Raw genomic sequence first — 23,177 nt, forward strand, 5'->3', positions numbered from 1 at the left:
CAAGCAAGCAATCAAGCACACGGTCAAACTGACCAACTGTCCCAGCAGCAGACACTCAGATACTCACCAACACAGCCCCCCTAATGCAGCACTTAGCGTACCTCCTCTCGGACAGCTCCCAGGCAAACTCCCGCTGTTAGCCTCTGCTGTTCGCCGCCCATTGGCCCGGGACGGCGAACCACAGCCAGTGGGGGCCGCGATCTGCTGAACCTGCCGCGTCAGCAGGTAAATAAAACTGGCCCGGCCCGCCAGGGTGTTTACCCTGGCGAGCCGCGTGCCGAACGTTGCTGACCCCTGGGTTAAACCCTCAAATGATGGAAACAGAGATTGTATTAATATGATTTTATTTTGTGTTACCTAAAATAAAATACTACAGTTATCTTAAGTAAGATATTTACTGCTACAGAACATAAAAATAAATTGTCATAAAACACAACCTTACTTATATGCTTAAGCTAGAACTTTAGCACATAATACAGAAGATACTCCCTTCTCTTCTCTTATGCTTTCTCTCTCTTAACTGGTTTGATATTTTTGGAATGATTCCTTCATCCAGAAATAAAACCCTAAGTTCCCAGCAGTGTAACTGTCAGACAATAACCAGGCTCATCAGCCTAGCTCAGATTATCCTTCCATTACAGTCTCTCTCTTTCTGTACCTCTCAATTCTCTCCACAACCTAGTGGGTCAAGTCTGAGAATTAAAAAACCCAACTCTAATCGTGTGAGCAAAACATTTCAAGAGTATCACAACCATTCCCTGATTACTAGGCAACCTGTGCCTATCACTTAAAGAATGTAGCTCTTTCTATTGTTTTTCTGCCCATCAGCTGCCACATTACATTAAAGATGTCTTGGGTCTGAAATTCTTGCCCTCCTATGGCCACACACTTCAAAGCTTCCTGCATGTCTCACCAGTTTGACTTGTGCTGAGATGGCTTCATTGCTGTTTTTAAAGTACCTCACACTCCCTTTGCCTCTTGTAAATCTTTTTCCTGTTGGCTTTAAGAGTGGCACATTCTTACCTGCTGGAATATTTCCAAAAGTATAAACAATGGGCTTAGATATATAACTGTGCACAAACGCACAGGATGTGCCTACATATATTGACCAAAAATAAGGCTGAAAGAGGGCTGGATCAGTTAGAGTCACTGTTCTAACCAAAAGAAATAGCTCTCTCACTACAAAGGGAGCAGTGATGCAAATGAGTCTGCAATATTTTCCCCTAATTGACAAACAGGGGGCACAGCATTGAATACCCAGGCACCCTTCCCCAGTAGTGGTCTTTTCCACTCTTTTCAGGACACAGTGCAACAGGCCATGGTGCCATAATGCACTGGGAACATGTTGCAAGTTTCATGGTTGCTGGACTAGCTGCACCTCTGTCCCCTTTATGGCCTTTGTCTGAGCGCACCCCCTCAGATGGCAGGCCTTGTGCCTTTACCTTTCCTGGGGTGAAAATTTGCAATTATTTTATTCATAGACTGGGCCCAGGGCTACAACACCCTGTGTATCACGTGGACTTACCCAGCAAGTCTGACTGAGATTGGACACCTGTGGTTCTTCCCTTTGGTAGTCTGTGATCAGTGGTAAATCTGCAATCAAGCAGCCTTCTTAAAACCCAAACATAGTTTATTTCCACAGTTGGAACAAAGTCTGTAGAGAAAAATTATTTTAAAACCACAGTCTACATATGTCTATCTTACCTAAGGCTTACAATCCCCTGATGGTAACCTAGACAGGCCTAACTTCTCCAGGCACCTCCAGTATGATGTCATGTATCTCAGTCTGGCTTTCCCCCAAAACTCCCCCCGTCTTGAAAGAGAGACTTTTAAAACTGCCAAAAGTCTTTTGTTCTTCTGCATTGTGAGTGTTGGCTGTTCTAGAAAAAACTAGTTTTGCAGGTTGGTTAAGGAGATGGTAAAATCTTCAAAGCTAACTGTTCAGGCATTGTCCGTTAACAACCCTCATGTGGTTGTGGAGGGGCGGCTTATCTGGAGCCATTGTTTCCCCTTTCTGCTTGTTCCAGCCCTTGTTAAACTAAATCAATATATTCATATAGTAAACATCCCAAATAACCAGGTCAACATACAGTATTTACAAACTATTACAGAACAGCTTCAAATCCATCACAATGTACATTTCAAGTTGGAAATAAATCTCATAGGTTTATTTGGGTTTATATTCTGATTGCTGATCTCTGGGTTTGGCAATAGTGCACCTTTGCCAATCAGGGATAACTGCCACATCAGGTTTCCCTGTGTTACCACTCTGGATTCATCACTAGTTTCTCAACAGGCTGTTGATGTCATGGAGCATCCCTAACTGGCAAATTCAGACCATTAATCCTTGCTGTTCACACTGATACTGCTGTCTAGTAAGAAAAACATTCCTCTGCTCCATCAGAGGAAGCAATAGTTTCTTTATAAGTGCATTTAAACTGTTCAAGTCCTAGCAGTTTACTGATACCTACTAATGACATTCTATTGTCAGCCAATGGAAGGATAGCTCAGTGGTTTGAGCATTGGCTTGCTAAACCCAGAGTTGTAAATTCAATCCTTGAGGGGGCCACTTAGGGATCTAGGGCAAAATCAGTACTGGGTCCTGCTAGTGAAGGTAGGGGCTAGACTCAATGACCTTTCAGGGTTCCTTCCACTTCTCTGAGATATCTCCATATATTATTAATGGAGTACCTCTCATGCAGCTGCTGTGAGGAGAAGAGAGGGGACTGAGACTAAAGTATCTGTTTTTAAAATAGTGTTTTTAAATGCATATTTTTTGTTTGGAGGGAGGATGAATTTCTGTGTATCTCCCTTAATTGTGATGGAGGGGCAGGTTCTTCAAGTGAATGGTATGTTAAGCACTGAAATCATCCTCACAACCTTCAAAATTATATTAGGGTTTTATACTTTTATTGGGCCTGATCCAAAGTCTGTTGAAGTTAGGGGGACTCTTTCCATTGGCCTGTGGTGCATATATATGCTGCATGTTGGCAACACATTTGGTTACTCCATTACTATTTACATTTATTATTTGTCTGGCTGTAGTGCCCAAATATTTCAGTCAAGACTGGGGCCCCACTGAGCTAGGCACTATACAAACAATTCTTGAAAAGCTTGCAATCTTAAGACAAGGTGCAATCAGGGCCGGCTCCAGGCACCAGCGAAGGAAGCAGGTGCCTGGGGCGGCCAATTGAAAGGGGCAGCACTCCACCCGTCATTGGGGCGGCACGGCACGGTCTGCGGCGGCAATTCGGCAGCAGGTCCTTCAGTCCCTCTCTTCCTCTTCAGCGGCACTTCAGTGGCAGCTCAATCACTCCACTTCTCTTCTTCTTTTTTTTTTTTCGCCGCTTGGGGCGGCAAAAAAGCTGGAGCCAGCCCTGGGTGCAGTGAGTGAGTGTGACTAACAATAGGCGGGAATGGGGCAAGAGAGGATGAGGGTAACTAAGAAGTATGTAGTTACATAGGCTGGCAGTGGGGACAATGACACAGTCCTTTCCCATTTAACAATTTAGAAAAAACTCTCCTGCAGTATAAATAAATATTAACAATCCACCTATGTGATGCAGTTATGCCTAATCTTTCTGTTGAGTTCTGTTCGTGTTCTTTTATTGCACCCATCCAAGTGGCCTATGAGTGCTTATTTTTAAATGCAGAAAGAGAGATAAATCCTAGGACCATCTAAATGGTTTAGCAATGTTACACTCTGATGCATTGTAAAACCTAGCAGTTGATGTGGCCCAAGATCTGCTTACAGTTTGTTCTTATACTATGCCACTTTCTGTTTATCTACTGTTACCTCCAAAATTCAGACAGGAGATTGGACATGAAAAATTGCTTGTGTACTGTATTAGTGCTGAGAGCTGTTCTGTTCTACTTTACTTGAATTGGTAGGTATTAAAGAATTCAGGCAGCAATTAATTAAAATTGGAATTTTAAAGTAATTGTGTATCTGTGAATCTAATATCAGTCATCCAGATGTAAAATCTGTTGTTATTCTCTCTGTAAGGAGATAGGACCATAGGCAAATGCTTAGTACTAATAATTAATAATCAGGAATATTAATACACACCCAGACTATTTTATATGTTAAGTGTGATGCTATATGATTGAAGATGACCATTTATATCAGGGGTGGCCAACCCGGGGCAGAGCCACATGTGGCTCTTCAGAAGTTAATATGCGGCTCCTTGTATAGGCACCGACTCCGGGGCTGGAGCTACAGGCGCCAACTTTCCAATGTGCTGGGGGGGTGCTCACTGCTCAAGCCCTGGCTCTACCACAGGCCCTACCCCCTTCCCTGAGCCTGCCATGCCTTCGCTCTTCCCTCCCCCACCCCGAGCCTCCTGCACGACACGAAACAGCTGATCGGGAGGTGCAGGGAAGAAGGGGGAGGCACTGATCAGAGGGGCTGCCGGTGGGCGGGAGGTGCTGGGAGCGGGGGAAGGGGGAAGCTGATGGGGAGCTGCTGGTGTATTACTGTGGTTCTTTGGCAATGTACATTGGTAAATTCTGGCTCCTTCTCAGGTTCAGGTTGGCCACCCCTGATTTATATCATTGTTGCTACCACTGCTGCGCAATTGCACTCAATTTGATACAACGTGTATCATGTAAGGTGTCAATGAAAAAGTTACAATCTGTCAAGTATGATTATCCTGGTTAAATCCCTGTATCATGACTATATCTGAAGTTATGAATATTGACTATGTATTTGTATCTCAAATGTGTTTGTTCTCAGGGTGACACATACAAGGTAGTTTATATCCAGTCTCACCAGCCTATTGTGAATGGACTACTCAAGCTTGATAGGCCATTAAGAAAAATCAACTCTCCAGATAGCTCTTCCTCAGAGCGCCTCAAACAGCAAGGAGCCAATGGCCAACCCTGTGTTTCAGCAAAACATGTAAGGGCATGTGATGTGGACATGTGACCTCAGACTCCATCTTTGTCAGTAACTTTCCATACGCAAGGGGTGTGGGCTTTGTTTGGGATATTAAATATCCATGCTGATGGCAGAGGATATAAAAAGTCTGGGGCATCTCCATTTTGCGTCATTTCTACTCCAATTTTCTGGAATGTGGATTTGCAACTAAAAGGATTATTTTGAACAATGGACTGAGGACCTTCCAATCTTTTGGAAGTTACCAGAGAGACTTTTGCAAGCCAGCAGTCTATTCCATCACTGCTACAAACCTGATCTAAAGACTTTGCAAACATTTGTATGTATATGATCTTTTAACCATTTATAACTCTATTCTTTTTTATTAATAAATTGTTAGCTAATTTACTAAGGATTGGCTGACAGCCTAATATTTAGGTAAGATCTGAAATATATATTGACCTGGGGGTAAGTGTCTGACCCTTTGGGATTGGTAGAACCTTATGTATAGTGAATTGGGTTTTCAGTAACCTCTCATTGTACAAGACTGTAGTGGGACGGTCACCCCCCCTCCAATTAGAAAGGCGTTAAAAGCAGCCAAGGGAGGCTGGTTGGGTAGTCAGCCAAAGGTGTGGTTGCACCCAATTAGGGTCCAGCTGACTCTGATAAAAGGGCAGGTTGAGAGAGTGAGAGAAGACTCTTGCTCTAGCTGGGGAGCAAAGAAGACCAGGCTGCCTGGGAGAGCAGGACTGGGGAAAGGCAGGCAGAGCTGGGGAGTTCTAGCCTGGTGAGTCCCCAGGCGGAAGCTTTGCTAAAGGCCAGGGAGGCAATAGGGCTGCAGGGAGGCAGCTGGGGCTAGAAAGGCAGCAGGTCCAACCCCCTTGCCAGTGATGAGTGGCCATTACAGACTGCAATTTGCCCCTGAGAGAAGGGTCTAGATGATGAATGGCAGTAGCCACTGAGACAAGGTGGGTATAGGGGGTTGGGGTTCCCCTGCGAGGCGAGACCCAGAGTGTGAGGGCACTGCTGTGAGCAGCATCCCATGGTAAGGGGCACCAGGAGGGACGTGGGGCCTGAAGTGCTATGAGTGATGGAGATCAGGTAGGAAGCACTGGTAGGAAGACACCGGCAAGCAGAAGACGCTCCAAGGCTAAAACTGAGCTAATTCCTGGATGACCAGCAGAAGGCGCTGTGGTGGGGCATGCCTGCCATGCTACAAAGACCAATTTGGAGGGAAACCAAGAGCTAGAATGCCTAAAGGGGACTGTGTTTGGCTTCTTGTTAACCAGTGTGCTATAGGAGCTCTTTTGTTACTGGCTTGGTGAATCTAATTATAGAATAAACCACCAGTTTTTGGGGTGTGCTTGCCCTGTTTCTTGCAGTTTGCCCTGAGGTGGCATTCTCTGTGGTGATCCATTCCAGGTACTGGTCACATTAAGTATCTCACTAAATAACAGAGAATTATACGTCAGATTAGGCCTGAAGTAAATGATACCCTCTATTGAACACAGTGGAATTACACCTGCTTACACCATATCTGAATGTCACCATATTTTAAAACACATTTTCAAAACGTTACTACCTGCATGGTTTTGTGCATGAACATAGTCTGTAGTCTTATGAGAACTAGCACATAGCTGAGTCCAACTTGCTACCCAACTAGAATGGTTTGTTTAATCTTATTTTGGTCTAAGGAGGTACTAAAATAAACATTGTGTGTGTGTTTGTGTGTATTGATGGATGGTGAAAATAGACTGGGGAACAATCTCTAGCAAATTTTGCTTTACAAGCAACAGCAGTTTCTGGCACCTGAATCATTTGTAACTATATGTGTGAAAAGAAAGCAATGTGCAATAAAATTTCAAGAGTGAAAAATGGACAGTCTGAAATGTAACTACCATAGTAAAACCTTTAACAGTGACTTTTCCCACCAAACAACTTCATAACAAGTGAAAGTTTTGTAATAACAAAAATTGCAATTGGCACATTCTACTGCACTGAAACAATCCAGGACTTTCAGTCCATTTTTAACTAAAATACACTAAAACAATCTACTATAACTAGATTGGCATTTAGATATTGACATGATAAGTAATTTAGGAATTACCTAGATGAATGTAGATAGCTAGAAACTGAGTTTTAATATGTCCAAGTTCATTACAAAAAACTTTCTATAAATATTATTCTTATTCCATGATGAAAATATGATCATCAGTAAAGGAATGGCTTGCAGTTGGATGGATAGGACACAGAATTAGGATTCGGGAGACTTGTGGATATGTCTACACTGTAGTGTAAACTCAGATTAGTGGGACTTGAGTCAGCTGACCCTGAGTTAGAGAACTACTCAGGGCTTGAGCATCTACACTGCTTGTCAATCCTACATTAAGTATTTCCTAACACAGGTCTGAACCTGGGGCTTTGTTATCCACACTACAGCACACAGACCTGAGTCAATTCAACCATATGCCACACTCTCTAGCACCTTCCTGAAATGTAGCTGCTGTAGCCCTTTCACTGTGGTGCACTGTGGAAAAACTTGACTCTCTACCCTTCATGTTATAGGAAATTTGAACAACCCACCAACACATCCTGCCGAGCAGTCATTTTGGTCTGTGTGTTCCCAGCTACTTGATCCAGCAATCTGGAGGAGGTGCCTTTTGAACAACTTTGGCTTGCGCTTTCTCTCCTTTGTCAGGAAATGAGTGAAGCTTCCATGAGATGCTGGTGGACATTTTGGCAGCGTTTTCTGGTCCACGAAAGGCACCTGGAGGAAGAGGAGGAGGACACAGATATGGCAGACTTGAACTGGCTGATGCTACTCATGACATTTGGTACCGCCACTGATGTCCCCTACATAAATGGGCTCTTCTGAAGTAGGGCCACAAGCATAGGCTGGTGGGACCACATTGCCATGCAGACCTGGAGTGAGCAACAGGGGGTCCATGACTTTTGCATGAAGAAAGCTACCTTTCTTCATCCCCCAACCCTCAAGCATAAAGACACATTCACGAGGGCAGCCATCCTAGACCAAAAGCAAATTGTGACAACCACCTGGAAGCTTGCTACCCCAGACTGCTACAGGTCCATTGCCAGCCAGTTTAGTGTTGGAAAGCTAACTGTGGGTAAAGTTGTGGTGGAGTTTTGAGGCAATCAAGTGTGTGGTTTACCCCAAGGTGGCAGGCATAAAAGATATTCCTGAAGTGATTGCTGGGTTTGAGAGAATGGCATTTCCAAACTGCACCAGGGCCATTGATGGGAATCATGTGCCCATAGTTTGCCCTCCTTAAGGAGCATGAGTACCTAAACTGGAGAGGGTACTACTCCATTGTCGTGCAGGCCCTCGAGGACCACACACACAGGGCAGTTTATGAATAGCAATGTGGGTTACACTGGGAAAGTTCATGATACCAGGGTTTTTTTTGCTGATCGAGAGTCTACTTTCATGGACAGGTTGGGACACTGTTCCCACCCAATGACATTGTCATAAATGGAGTTTCTGTCCCCACTGTTATTCTGGGGACTCCATGTGCCCCCTTTGCCTTAGCTTATGAACCTGTACCCTGATTTCAGAGCCCCTACCAAAAGATGATTTAGTCAATTGTTTAATGACACTCTCAGCAGGTGTAGAATGGTTGTTGAATGTGCTTTTGGGAAATTGAAATCCCATTGGAGATGTCTATAGACCCATTTGGATTCCATCATCATCTATGCTGTCTGCATTACTGGAGCTTGCTGTGCTCTTCACAATCTTTGTGAAGCCAGAGGTGAGCCATTTCCCTATGAATGGACCTTTCACTGCAAGGGACCAGTGGATGGTACCCTCAGCCAAAAAGTGCACCTACTGCCACAGCTGGATGCACCCAGGGAATAGGAATCAGGGATGCTTTGTGGCCCTGCTACATTATGGACTTGCATGGTCCAATGGAAGAGGGGGGAATGTGCCTGTGGAGGATAGGGAAGGGGTTCACTGATTGTGGGGATTTTAGTGCTGGGAGAGGGGTTGATTGCCAGGCAATGTATTTATGAATGACATGGGCACTTTTAAATTATGGCGGGAGTTGTTTCACAGTATGGATTTATATAGATAACTGTAATGAGAAATAATGTTTACATACTAATTCCTAATTGTCCCTGATCATGTGTTCACCTTTATTTTAAATACACATTGTTGATGGGACACAGTGATGGCAATACATTTTCTTGATTAAATAAGTGTTCTCATGCATGCTTATCAATAAAAGTATAATATTCAGCTGTTACCTGGCAGGCCAGGTGCCATTATCACATCACACCATTAGTAACAACAGAACCTTAAAGACACAAACAAACAAAAACCCCCAACTGAACAAGTGCAAACAGATAAACCATGTACAAGATAGAAACCCCCTACTGTTCCATGTTCCCTGGCCCCCTATTCTTCTTTCCCCCATTTGCCACACATGATGCCCAGGGCAGGGGTGGAGGAATCCACAGATGCAGGGGTCAATATGGTGGGCTGAATGGGGCAAAGTTGCTCTGCTCAGCTGCTCATTGCATGGGTCACCCACCCATGGAGTATTCCAAGCTATTTCTGGACTGCATCATAGAGTACCGTGGGGGGGCACAGGCCATGGTTGATGCAGCAGGAGCTGGTACTCTTGCTGCCATTAGTAATATCAGCCACTCAAACAGTTTTCTGCAGAGCTCCCTTAGCTGCCATTCCTGTTCCAGAAACTGCAAGCAAGTGCCTGCTGCTGGATTGAAACCCTGCCCTCAAGCTGTGCAGCCAGCCTCAGCCTTTCCTCATGCCTATTGCCATGCCTTTGTCTAGCCGTAAGTCCCTCTGTCGCTTTGGAACTGGACCTGCTTGTTTGCCCCATCCAGAAGTTCACAGAAATGCTTCCTCTTGGAACAGTCCAGGATGGTACATTGGCTCAGGCTTCTGCTGCACTGTGGGTAAGGTGTGGAGGTACTGCAGCCAATAGGGATTTAGGGGCCTGGAATAGGACAAGACACAGAGGGATCTCACATAGATCAGTGCAGGAGCACAGAAACAATCCTTGTGGAATTTCCAGGATATAAAATGTTACTTTTCCAACCTGAACTTCAATATATTGTGAGAGGGATGCTTCAGACCACAGAAGCTCACTGGATACAGCCTGGTGCAGAGGCAAGGGTAAGTTTTTTTAAAAATTCAAAGCTGTTTTTTGCTTTCTAAAAATGCCAGAACTACTTGTGTTTGGGGGGAGGGGGGAAGAGAGACAGGGGCAGGACATAACTGTTCTTGTGGTGCCCAATTGGCAAAAGGAGATGTTATTCAAAGCTGCTGGTGGGAACCCTGCAAAATACGCAACTGAAGTATTCAAATATATAGTGACTGAACAGCACATCTATGAGTGGAGTGGACTGGTCAGCTACCCAAGTGACCCTGGAAAATACATCCTTCTCCAAAATGTGACTACCTATCTGAAGTTCCTGCTCCAGGAAAAGTTTGCAGCTATCAGCACTTGGGATTGGGTCAAAATGTTGAACAAAACTGGCCCCAAGACAGACCCCGTTTGATACCAGCTGCCAACTAGACATTGAGCCATTGATCACTACCCTTTGAGCCTGACAATCTAGCCAACTTTCTATCCACTTTATAGTCCATTCATCCAATCCATACTTTAACTTGCTGGCAAGAATTCTGTGGGAGATCATATCAAAGGCTTTGCTAAAGTCAAACTATATCACGACCACCACTTTCCCCATATCCACAGAGCCAGTTTTCTCATCATAGAAGGCAATCAGGCATGACTTGCCCTTGGTGAATCCATGTGGACTGTTCATGATCACCTTCCTCTCCTCCAAGTGCTTCAATGGATTCCTTGAGGACCTGCTCCATGATTTTTCCAGGGACTGAGGTGAGGCTGATTGGTCTGTAGTTCCCCAGATTCTTCTTCTTCCCTTTTTTAAAGATAGTCACTATATTTGCCTTTTTCCAATCGTCTGGGACCTCCCCCAATCGCCATGAGTTTCCAAAGATAATGGCCAATGGCTCTATAATCACATCAGCCAACTCCCTCAGCACCCTTGGATGCATTAGATCCGGTCCCATGGATTTGTGCATGTATAGCTTTTCTAAATAGTCCTTAACCTGTTCTTTCACCACTGAGGGCTGCTCACCTCCTCCCCATACTATGCTGCCCAGTGCAGCAGTCTGGGAGATAACCTTGTCTGTGAAGGGCGAGGCAAAAAAAGCATTGAGTACTTCAGCTTTTTCCACATCATCTGTCACTAGGTTGCCTCCCCCATTCAGTAAGGATCCCACACTTTCCCTGACCTTCTTGTTGCTAACATACCTGTAGAAACCCTTCTTGTTACCCTTCACATCCCTTGCTAGCTGCAATTCCAATTGTGCTTTGGCCTTCCTGATTACACCTCTGCATGCTCGAGCAATATTTTTATACTCCTTCCTAGTGATCTGTCCAGGTTTCCACTTCTCGTAAGCTTCCTTTATGTTTTTAAGCTCACCGAAGATTTCTCTGTTAAGCCAAGTTGGTCACCTTCCATATTTGCTGTTCTTTCTGCACATCGGGATGGTTTGCTCCTGCACCCTTAATAAGGCTTCTTTAAAATACAACCAGCTCTCCTCAACTCCTTTCCCCCCCATATTAGCCTCCCAGGGGATTCTGCCCATCAGTTCCCTGAGGGAGTCAAAGTCTGCTTTTCTGAAGTTCAGGGTCCATATTCTGATGCTCTCCTTTCTTCCTTTTGTCAGGATCCTGGACTTGACCATCTCTTTATCTTAGGCTGAAAGAGAAATGATTGCAGTCTTGTTAGCTGAAAACAGAGCTAGAGTGCTTTAGTTTGTTGACTGCTACTAATTTTTCCCCCCCACTTGAAAAGTTCAACAAGCATTTTGTTGGAATCTCTACAGTCTTTTGAGGATAAAGTATTCGTAGGGGGCTAGTTTTTTGCTGTATTGTGGCTGCCTATAGTGTTACTGATCTGATAACTTGATGCTGCAGAATAATGAAATGTATAGCAAGATCCATATGTTTTCAGCTGGAAAACTGAGAATCAGTTCCCATGGCAGCCTCTCCAGCTGTAATGTCACAATAGGCTGTCAGAGTGTTATGAATCCACTGTTTGCAACAGCTGGATTTTCTCCGCCTCCTTATTGTGAGCAAGAAAAATGCTAACAACAAGAGGTTGGCTGCCTTCTATTACTAACCCTTGATTAATGAATACTATAGCAGAGCATAAAAGAGGCCAAAAATAGACCATAAATTTAGTTACATGTCCCCTAAAGCCTAAACTTAAAGAGTTATTCATTTTGAAAAAAGTTTCATGACAAAGAGCTGTACATATAAATTGAGCTCCATGCAGATGAATCCTAATGTCTTTAGGCCAAATTTTTCACATGCATAAAGTCCTAACCATTTAAAAAATGCACCTGCCTATAAATAAAGGCCCCTTAAATTCTCAACCCTCTTTCCCCCCAAAAAATTCTGATGTGCAAGAAATTTCCTAACCTAGAAGGATAGGAGGAATAGTATGTTCTGGAGGGCTGGGGAAATTCTGTGCAACCCCACTGGCTTGAATCTACGTCTAAGTGTAAATGAGTGCAGAGTCCAGTCTATCAGTAGGAGTTTTGCACAATGACTGAGGGCAAAATAGATTTTTCTTGCCCAGTGTGCAGCAACAGCTCTGAAAGGAAATAGAATACTTTTCTATGTCAAGTAAATTGTGCAAAAAATATTAGCATCATTGCAGAAAATGGTAATACATCTTTAATTGAAGTGTTTTGATCAGTTTTGGCCACCATTCCTCAAGAATGATGTAATAAAGATTAAAAAAGGCCAAGAAAAGCACGGCAATGAGTGAAGTGATATTTATTTACAAAGTTAGATGGACACAATATAGCTTATTGTGATTGGAAAAGAGAAGAAGAGATGGACTTTTTATGAACATATTCTAATTGATGGAGAACAGTTAGAACTGATCTGAATTCTTCCATCAGATGTCACTTAGGACACAAACAAGAGTCCACTAGCCCTGTCTATCATGCAGTTTGCAGGAATGGCTAACTATAGCTTAACTTTTTATGAGGGTAGGTTGTTGGCGGATTAATAGTTCTGCAGGTTGGAGGTACAGCAGACTGCTTTTCATCTGGTCACTATCTTTTTACCTGTCTGGCTTTGCTGGCCCTACCAGGAGTTAAAACTCCTGCAGACATAGCTCTCAGGGTCATTGGAGCACATAAGCCTTCCCACGGCATTGAGGTCCAAGGAAGGAGAACCAATCAGTCCCTTCTTTTTAGCCTGTTACATAATAGAAGAATGAGACAATATTAAATATAATTAAAGAACAATGTTATATTTACAGTAAATAAAAGGAAATAATTCTTTATGCACTGTATAGTCAACATATATAATACACTCACACTTGTGGTCATTGAGATGAAGGGTGGTTTTATGACTAAATGATTGGGCTTGAGAAGACCTGTTTTCTATTCTTGTCTCTGTCATAGGGTCCCTATGATGGTGGGCAAGATGCTTAGCCTTTCTATGCCTCAGTTTCTTCGTCTGTAAATGGGTATAAATAATAATATCTACCTGTAAGAGCTGTTGTGAGGCTTAATTCACTATGTTAGTAAGTGTGTTGAGTGCCTCAGCTGGAAGATGCTAAAGAAAGGGAAAGTATTTTTATTAATGCTTTTCTCTGAGATTTCAGATGTCTTTAGCTGGTTGTGCAAAATCACTTGTCTCTGTTGAAAGTCATACTGTGGCCAACCAGATATTTTAAAATAGAAAGTCCCCCAATTACTCTGTAGAACCCCTAAGGAATTTATACATAAAGCAGGCCCTTTTCCTAAGGAATAGCCTTGTTAAACTATTTCACAAAGAGAAAGAAAGAGAAAGTGCTATTGACCAAAAAATGTAGTGAAATGTTTGATTATACTCGTGGTTTGTTCAAAAGTGTTCGAGACCAAGTAATCAAACTTGGCCAAATTTATTGTCTAAAGACAAAATATTACAATACAAAAAGGAGACATACATACACTCCTTCTGGGAAGCAATTCTTATCTCGAAACGTTTACCTTAAACAGGTGTGCTTCAAAGGTACTACCATCCACATTAATAGGTATGTGCTACTAGGTTTAACATATGCACTGTTATATATATATATATATATATATATATATATATATATATATATATACACACATACACACACATCTCTCTCTCTCTCTCATGTATCAATGTGTATACACATACACAGACATGAGAGAGATGTGCATGCATGCATTTTCTAGTGCTAATAATTTTGATTTAGCTGTTAAACAAGTGTGTCAGTCTCTTGGAACTGGAGATTAGCCATGCCTCAGTGTTCTGCTTCATAATGCAATGAGAAAGTAATTAAGCAAATTAAAAATGTCAGTATCTTTATCAACAAACATCATGTACATGTGTAACTCACCATAATTTACATAGTACCTTTCAGCCAGAGAACTTACATATTTTACATACAGAAATCACTGCAGCCACTTCAGGACTCCATCCTCCAGTGCTGGAAAAGAGACATAAGCAACATGTAAATTCAAACTGTAAAGTGACTCAGACTTATATATGTAAACAGTGGGCTAAATTCAGCAATATGTGGATTGGGGAAAGTTATATGCACTGCATTTCTCCATTATTTCTCAATCACAGAGAAGTATAATCTGGATATAATTGTACCCAGTCCATACATGCTCTTCAATACTTCTTAAAAAAAAATAATCACAGAATACATATAGTTCAGAAATTTACTACACCTAACGATATACATTGCAGCATGTCTTGTAGCAGGCTGCCGAATTCTATGAAATGCATGTCACCTGCTGGTTTGTGGGCAGTGGCATACCCCACGTAGCTGTGACAAGCCACAGCCTAACAGCTGGTGTACGGTGTGCTTTTCACTTCACTGACAGCCATGCCATATATGACACAGTGCTGCGATCCCTTTGCACATTACGGTTCCCATTCCATTATGTTCTTGCCAACAAAGTGCTTTGAAACAGTTAATAAAATGGAGAACATGATCAACATTGTGCTTGTCACAGACGTCAACATTACATTTTGGAGTCAGTGTAATTTATTCATTGCTTTGTTTTCTCCAAGTCCACCAGGGAGTATGTAAAATCCACATGAGTTTGCAGTTAGAGCTCTGATTTATTGTACCTGAAAGTTGTACAGAAACCGTGATGGTGATGCATCTTCTATTTGTCTACACATCTTTTCAAGTACAAGAATGCAAGTTATTCCTCACTTATAATATAAGACCTTGCAAGGGGGCTGTGAACTTATAAGGGATGCCATTCCTCTGGGATCAGAAGCCTCCAGCTGGATGCTTAGCCACTCACTGCACCTGAGCAGAGAGCTGGAACTTAATTAGCTGATCCTTATAGGAGAGAGCAGCAGCAAATGGAGGGTTAAGACTGCAACACCTTCCAGAAAGCTGAGGGCTGTGCTCCCAATGGACTGCTACTGGAGCCACTGCAGAAAGGAAGTGATCCAGAAACCAAATGGATAGAAGGGAAACTGTGGAATCCTTGATTACTGAGTCTCTGAGGTAAGAGCCAGGAATTTTGGGTTGCTGAAGGTATCAGTGTGAGGGAAAAACTTGGGGAAGAGACTACCCAGTATGCTTTGAGATAAGAATCTGTGAGGTCTGATTTGTTAAGAAGGGTTAAAATAACAGCTAACCCAGCTGGCAACTGCTTCCCTGGATTCTTTGGAGAGATTTCAGACAGAATTCTCCAGGGAGTGAAGCAGCTCCCCAGGAGTGAAACCTGGCCCAGTAAGAGGGGGGTGCAATGCAATAGCTCCCAATGCTTCACAGGAGCATACTCACCCTTGGGGTATCCCCTTACACCTGTGTGTAATGTTGCCAGTATCCTCAGCTCCAGTGCCCACTACAGGGCATCTGCCTTTTGCTGGGTCTTCCATGGCTTGGCCCTCCAGCCAAATCAAAGTTCAAACACCTTCCAGGCTATTGTGAACAAGTCCAAATGAATCTGAATAATACTTCTGCCCCCTTGGGTTACCAAAGTCTTCTGTTTCTAGTTACAAATGCTATCTCAGGGCTCCCACCAACAGAAGTTTACTCTGTTCCCTCTGGGGTTCTCACCCCAGGAGAATCTTGCCTCCTCTGCAGTCTGCCCCTATGTCTTGCTCCCTTCCCAGGGCCCTCCTGTTCCCATAGCCTTCCTCAGTCTGCCTTCCCAGAGGGAGGGAACTCCCAGGGTTTTCTTATAAGGCCTAGGTCTGCCTCTTCTGGCCACAAGACAACTAGTTAATTAGGTGCACAACATGACTAATTAGGGTACTTTTTCTTTGCCTTGCAGGTGACACGGGTTAAACCACATCACAGACCTTTTGGGAATAGACTATTTTCCTGCTTGCTTTTACAGTTCCTGGCACACAGTGGGCTACATAAATTATGAATATTATTTTATTATTTCTTAAAAAGTAACTTGTAATTTACATTCATCAGATTGTCTCCAGATTTATCTATTTCAAACAGTAGACTAGGAATAATATAACATTTAATTTTGCTTCAAACATACATCTCCCAAAGCCACATCACCATTTGGAGATCTGGCACTGGATGTGTAGAAGATGTGCAGATCTGGAGATCCATGTGGATTTAGAATGCCAACCTTTCAATACATGGAACCATGTATTGCCCTCAGTCTGCATATGGTCCATAGAGCATACATTTTTCCACAACAGAGAATGTAGTAAAGCTCTTCAGGGCAAGGACCTCATGTTTTATGTGTTCTGTAAAATACCTACTATTACTTTTGAATGCTGTAAAAAGAATTATGATGATTAATTCAGAAGCTGCAGTCATCCCCTTAAATGTTCACTATGATGCTGATGCTTCTCCCTGCTATTCAGGAAGAAAGTGCTAATGAAAGACATAGTATGGCTGGGTCAAGGGGAGTGATGGTTATACAGGCTGCTCCCCACATTCTATATTGTAATTTAATTAAAAAATGAATAATGAAAAAATCTGCATAGTCTATAGGCCCTGTGGGAAAATGGAGAGGGTGATGGGGCTGGAGGGAGGAGTTGCACTAAGTGGCATGCTCTATCTCAACATCTGAGTGAAGCTTGCAGTAAAATGTGTGGCAAGGTAATGCTGCGTGAACCAGCATTAACCTCTGCTGTGAACACTGCCCCTTACCAAATCAAAGAATGCCACTGGAGCCCAGCAGCTAGTGGTGGCACGGTTTTGCTGCTATAGTTAGTGGGAGCATGGAAGGAGAGAAACATGCACTGAGTTCCTGCATGTAGTTGGCTGAGATCTGTGGCTATGTGGGTTTGGGTACCTGGGCTTCCCTCGCCCTATGTTGCAGCTCTTGGCCCTGTCTCCTGCCAGTGCCACACCTCTGCTAGTCCTGTGGATCAGGAGGAAAACCCACAAACTCCATGATTCTTACAGAGCCCCAGAGTCTTCATAATAGTTTGTTCCCAGCTGTGAATTTTTTTGTGCAGGAGAAGACCATATAGGCCTATAACTTTCAGATATATGCTGTGCAGACCTTTTGGTGGAATTGGGGTCTAATAGTTTGATTTTAACTATGTGACGCTCACTGGGTCATCTGAAAAGTGTGTAATTGTATGCATGGTAGGGGCTCTTTGCAGCTTAACCACCAAACATGTGATGGGCATGTGTTACAAAGTGTCTAGATTAGATTTACATGCTTGCTGTATTTGGGAAGAAAGGGGGACTTGTGCCAGAAAGGGCATTTCAACCCAAATTGCATAAACTGAGCATTGAGTGCTACAATCTAAAATCACAAATCTAGAGACATTTTCATAAGATACTACTGATACTGAAAGCTGTAACTTCGTCCCTGATCCCTTCTGTGCCATTACTTGAAAACTATGATGCCCTCACATCACCCAGATTGCAAGAGACTGGACATAAATTACTAATGTAAAGAAATGTCAGAATGGATTATGGTATCCAACTCTTGAGGATGTAGCATTACCAAGATTTGATGGCTTTTATCTATATCCAGATCATGATGAAGCTCAGGTTCCCCCATAGTTTGACCATTTGGAGCTTGATTTTACTTTCACTAACACCGGTGTAATTCCAGTGACTTCTGTGAAATTACTCCTGATCCTCAGCAGTGTGAGGTCAGAATCAAGCCTATAATATTTATACATTAGAAGTATTTGTTATGAACCTGTCAAATGTGTTTAGATGGGATTGTGATGCTGACAGACCAGCTCAGATCAGAGCAATAGGCCAGTTCACTTTTGTGTGAATAAAAAAAAATGTGTACTAATTCACTCGAGTGTTAATTTAGTTCAAAGGAAATGTGAATGATATTGCCTTCACTTCTCTAGAACTTGTTGATTGCTATTGGATTACATTATGTATACCCTTTAATTAGATAACCCTAGACCAGTGTGTGTTAGTGCTAAGATGAGAAGATGTTTGATGTGTAAACTGCATGAAAACTAATGAAATGTTACTTGTATTGTTTTCACTTATCTATGCCTATTATAATGTAATGGCAGGCATTTGCATTATGTATATCACTGAACTATATTACCTGTGAATGAAAAGGAAGTAGAATGCTAACTTCAAGGCAAGGATCATTGTGTTCAACAATGGAAATTCAAAGGTTCAATCTGTATTCAATATGATTCAATCAAAGATTCAATCTGCATCAAGCTTTTAATACGGTCTCCCACAGTATTCCTGCCAGCAAGTTAAAGAAGTATGGATTGGATGAATGGACTATAAGGTGGATAGAAAGCTGGCTAGATCATTGGGTTCAATGGATAGTGATCAATGGCTCCATGTCTAGTTGGCAGCCGGTATCAAGCAGAGTGTCCCAAGGGTCGGTCCTGGGGCCGGTTTTGTTCAATATCTTCATTAATAATTTGGAGGATGGCATGGATTGCACCCTCAGCAAATTTGCAGATGACACTAAACTGGGAGGAGTGGTAGATACGCTGGAGGGTAGGGATAGGATACAGAGGGACCTAGACAAATTAGAGAATTGGGCCAAAAGAAATCTGATGTTCAACAAGGACAAGTGAAGAGTTCTGCACTTAGGACGGAAGAATCCCATCCACTGCTACAGACTAGGGACTGAGTGGCTATGCAGCAGTTCTGCAGAAAAGGACCTAGAGGTTACAGTGAACGAGAAGCTGGCTATGAGTCACCAGTGTGCCCTTGTTGCCAAGAAGGCTAATGGCATTTTGGGCTGTATAAGTAGGAGCATTGCCAGCAGATTGAGAGACATGATCATTCCCCTTATTCAACATTGGTGAGGCCTCATCTGGAGTACTGTGTCCAGTTTTGGGCCCCACACTACAAGAAATATGTGGAAAAATTGGAAAGAGTCCAGCGAAGGGCAGCAAAAATTATTAGTGGGCTGAAGCACATGACTTATGAGGAGAGGCTGAGGGAACTGGGATTGTTTAGTCTGCAGAAGAGAAGAATGAGGGGGGATTTGATAGCTGCTTTCAACTATCTGAAAGAGGTTCCAAAGAGGATGGATCTAGATTGTTCTCAGTGGTGGCAGATGACAGAACAAGGAGTAATGGTCTCAAGTTGCAGTGGGGGAGGTTTAGGTTGGATATTAGGAAAAAAAATTTCACTAGGAGGGTGGTGAAGCACTGGAATGGGTTACCTAGGGAGGTGGTGGAATCTCCTTCCTTAGAGGTTTTAAAGATCAGGCTTGACAAAGCCCTGGCTGAGATGATTTAGTTGTGGATTGGTCCTGCTTTGAGCAGGGGGTTGGACTAGATGACCTCCTGAGGTCCCTTCCAACCCTGATAGTCTATGATTCTATGATTCATTCCTCACTCACAGCCAACAAAGGCCTATGTGGGTACAGAAACTGTCAGCTTGCTCTCTCTGTAAAGGAGCTATAAATATGGATTCAAAAAAAGATCCAGCATTTCTGTACTATTTGGACCCTCACAGGGAAGTGGGTATCTCTGTCTTGCATCTGGCCCAAAGTTATTTTGGATAACCCTGAGAGACTTATGGAAAACTAGTAGATTACTACATCTCTGCTATCATTTTGGACTTACGAACGTAGAGTCACCTGTTAATGTATTTTACCTGTTTTAACCTCTCAGTAACTCTATCTTCTTTTTATGAGCTAACAAATCTTTAGTTAGTTTACTAGAGAAATTGGCTGCCAGCATTGTCTTTGGTGTAATATTGATCTTATCCATTGACCTGGGGTAAGTGACTGATCTTTTGGGATTGGGAGTAATCTAATGTGATGTGATATTTGGTATAGAGACCAGTATCACAAAGTCCAGTTTGTCTGGGAGGCAAGGTAGGCTGGAGAGCCTAAGGGGACTGTTTGTGACGCCATGGTAAGACTAACATCGTGTTCCAGGAGTGCACATTTTTTACTGGCTTGGTGAAATCTAATGATTGAATATACCACCAGTTTGGGGTGTCTACCCTGTTTTCTGACAGTCTCACCTGAGATTGGCACTCACAGTTGTGAGCCACTTCAGACGGCGTGACAGGGATATTAAATGTTGTTAACCTGCACTGGTATTGCCCATCTGAACCATGTTGATGAACATGATCTGAAGTCTAGCCCAGGATCAGTGCATAGTTCCAAATACCCTTAAACACAATGCAATATTTTGTATTAGGAGAACAGAAATATACTTGGGGCCACATTCTCTAGCCTCCTATGCTCCCTTTTCCCTGGTCATCTGGGGAAGGTGGAGCTATATGCCACTCCGTACACAGGCTATGCCTAAAGGTACAACCTATGTATTTCTCTAGAACACTAACTTTACAGAGTTCAACCTTGGAAGGACATTTTCACTTTGTTGATCTTGAATATTTTTGACATAAGTCTAGCATTTATTTTGTAGACATGATGATAGGTCTGGCAGATATTTTTCTTTTATGATCCACATGGTATCAAGGCTTATTCTTAATTATATGGGTGGTCCTGAGAATTGAAAAATAAAGACAAAGAAAGCAGTACTGTAAGAGAATGTGGTAATCCAGGCTAGAAATTGTTTCCTTCTGCTAAATAGATTGATATTTGCTCAGAATACACGATGCATGGTTATTTTGTGAAAGATTCAATGAAGAATGCAATAGGCAAAAGATTAAAAATTAATTTTACGTCTGTTTGTTGCACAATGAAAATACATGCAAACCTCTGAGCATTATACTGGGAAATGAAGAATTGTTTCTTTAAACAATAATTTAAATAGAGAGGAAGAAAGTTTACACGTTTGCTATTGCTGAGCAATTGTTTCATAGGGAAAAAATCATGGAAGCAGCTCTGACTTTTTAGTTCCTCCCATCAATATCCTCATTTCAGAAGTGCAAGAATACTCGCTGAGAACTGTGAACCTCCCACTGAGGTCAATAGTTCTGTGCATAGAGAGATGGCAGGATTCGTCTTTAGAAATACACCAAAAACATCTGTGGCATCCAAAGTTTCTTTGTTTTTAACTGATGATCAATGTGTGGAATTTCACAGATGTGTTTCTGGAAATCTGAATTATCTTCCATAACTGATTATCTGCACATGCTGGGATCCTTATCACTAATTGGAGTGGTCTATATTGCTGATATGGTTACTTCAGTGTGCATCATGATGGTGCTTTGGTTACCCATACCTGAGTGTCTTGTGACAGAGTAGATTATCTAAATTAGGGAATATCACCCGCAGCAAATGTATTTTGTTCGCTAATTGACAACTCACCTGCAACAGAAAACACTGTAGCTATACAACAAAATGTTGGTATTCTTAGGTTATAAGAAACTTTATTTTTAACGTCTACCTTTGTTTTACTATAAACTGAGTGTGTTTATTAAAGAGAGACTTTTTCACTTTCCCCAAGAAATAGGGAAAAAAATAAATCCAACAAACAACATGCAGAGATATACTGTGACCTTTTAAATGCAATCTGTCAATTTTTTCTCTTTGCTTCTCTCATTGAGAAGCACCAGACTAGAGGAATTTTTTTTTCTCCAAGATCTGGATTCGCTAAAGGCTTACACACTTCATAGTTTGTGTGAGCTGGACTCACAGCACACAACAGGGGCTCCTTGTGCTCTCCATTCCTACACAGACTTCCTGTGTGCCACCTTGCCATCCACATCTCTTTCAGGGATTCCTTGCAACCCCCTTCCTTCCCCTCATGCCAAGGGCTCTGTTTATCCTGTGGTAACAATTGGAGCCTGGAAGGCCTATCTCACTTGTGAGCTGTTGTATTGATATCAAGGGCCAAAAGAGTTAAAGGTGTTTAAACTTTCACAGTCCAATATTAAATCAGATACAAAGGTTCAGAATTTTTTACAGAGACCCTGGTTCCTTGGCAGACAGCCAGAAGCTTTCATTCTTAAGTTGGAAGTTTATTGATCAAATACAAGAAATCAAAACAAGCACTTACACTCACAGTGAAATTGAGTAATTATGCAAAGCAAACTTAATTAAAACCTATTAAAGTCTCTCGCCTTTAGGAGGCAAAATATCAGTCTTTTTATTTTCATGAACAACCTTTCTTTGATGAGAAGGAAAGGGTTAATTTTACTCTCAGTTCTGATATGTGAGATGTATTCACTTCTGTTTTTAACAGGCACAAGGTGGAGGAGAGACCGGACAGAACAGTTGGGGAGAAATATGGCTTTGGTGGTGACCTTAGAACACTGGACGGCAGGTCAGTCACAGCCTGTTGCTTGGACCCAGCCTCACGTTCCAATCAGGGATATTGTTTGGTTGGGTCCTTTCTCCTCAGACAGGGTAGAGCTGAATGGGCTGTTTCATCTCGCTGTGGTAATGCGTGCAGTTGATTTTTGGATCCATTGAAAAGCTGAGGGAGTGAGAGATAGGATAGGAGGAAAAAATAGTGTGGCAGAAAGCTACGCAAAAAGGAAGGGACACAGACCCAGATCTTATTGCAGTACTGCCAATTAGGTATCCCCACAGATGGGCTGAGGCCTGGATGTCATGATGATATGATGACTTTCAGACTAACAGGTGAAAACGAAGTTCCTTGACCAAGAACAAGGCCTGCTGGCCTTCCTCTTGGGAAGAAAATTTTTCAGATACACAAATGAAGACACCTGGTTGGCACCATCACTTCAGTGGAGACTCCAGCTGTGGACATGTGTGATCCTGCTTTGTTTCTGCTTTCCATCTGATCTGCTCCTAAGTACAACTGTACTACCACATGGCACCAGGATAGGTATGTTCTCAACACAGTCCTTGAGTTATATCAGCAAAGCCCTTTTGTTTAGATGAATGCATTCTTCACATGTA

General features: G+C 42.5%; 1 long non-coding RNA gene across 3 annotated transcripts; it reads left to right on the forward strand.

The window, feature by feature from the left end:
- Positions 1 to 9,470: 9,470 nt before the first annotated feature.
- Positions 9,471 to 22,974, forward strand: LOC117877150. 3 transcript variants are annotated; one of them, XR_004645633.1, is made up of 3 exons: positions 9,471 to 10,034; positions 22,495 to 22,575; positions 22,888 to 22,974. It is a non-coding gene; the product is annotated as an uncharacterized LOC117877150 (long non-coding RNA). The 3 variants fall into 3 exon arrangements; XR_004645631.1 differs by lacking the exon at positions 22,888 to 22,974 and having other exon boundaries at positions 22,495 to 22,792; XR_004645632.1 differs by lacking the exons at positions 9,471 to 10,034; positions 22,888 to 22,974 and adding an exon at positions 15,110 to 15,457 and having other exon boundaries at positions 22,495 to 22,792.
- Positions 22,975 to 23,177: the final 203 nt, after the last annotated feature.

The sequence above is a fragment of the Trachemys scripta genome, chromosome 4, assembly GCF_013100865.1.
Source record: "Trachemys scripta elegans isolate TJP31775 chromosome 4, CAS_Tse_1.0, whole genome shotgun sequence".
NCBI lineage: Eukaryota > Metazoa > Chordata > Testudines > Emydidae > Trachemys > Trachemys scripta.